The sequence below is a fragment of the Psammomys obesus genome, unplaced genomic scaffold (assembly GCF_907164565.1).
Source record: "Psammomys obesus unplaced genomic scaffold, mPsaObe1.curated_primary_1811, whole genome shotgun sequence".
Classification (NCBI taxonomy): domain Eukaryota; kingdom Metazoa; phylum Chordata; class Mammalia; order Rodentia; family Muridae; genus Psammomys; species Psammomys obesus.
Window position 1 is genome coordinate 36,869,516 of NW_026596046.1, and position 721 is coordinate 36,870,236.

Genomic DNA, 721 nt, shown 5'->3' on the forward strand with positions numbered 1-721 from the left:
CAGCATGTGTGTGTGTGTGTGAGAACAGCACATGTGTGTGTGTGTGAGAACAGCACGTGTGTGTGTGTGTGAACAGCACGTGTGTGTGTGTGTGTGAACAGCACGTGTGTGTGTGAGAACAGCATGTGTGTGTGTGTGTGTGAACAGCACGTGTGTGTGTGTGTGTGTGAACAGCACGTGTGTGTGTGTGAGAACAGCATGTGTGTGTGTGTGTGAACAGCACGTGTGTGTGTGTGTGTGTTAACAGCACGTGTGTGTGTGTGAACAGCATGTGTGTGTGTGTGTGTGAGAACAGCACATGTGTGTGTGTGTGAGAACAGCACGTGTGTGTGTGTGAGAACAGCATGTGTGTGTGTGTGTGTGTGTGAGAACAGCATGTGTGTGTGTGTGAGAACAGCACGTGTGTGTGTGTGAGAACAGCATGTGTGTGTGTGTGAGAACAGCATGTGTGTGTGTGTGAACAGCACGTGTGTGTGTGTGTGAACAGCACGTGTGTGTGTGTGAGAACAGCATGTGTGTGTGTGAGAACAGCATGTGTGTGTGTGTGAACAGCACGTGTGTGTGTGTGTGTGAGAACAGCATGTGTGTGTGTGAGAACAGCATGTGTGTGTGTGTGTGAACAGCATGTGTGTGTGTGTGTGTGTGAGAACAGCACGTGTGTGTGTGAACAGCACGTGTGTGTGTGTGAACAGCACGTGTGTGTGTGTGTGAGAACAGCACA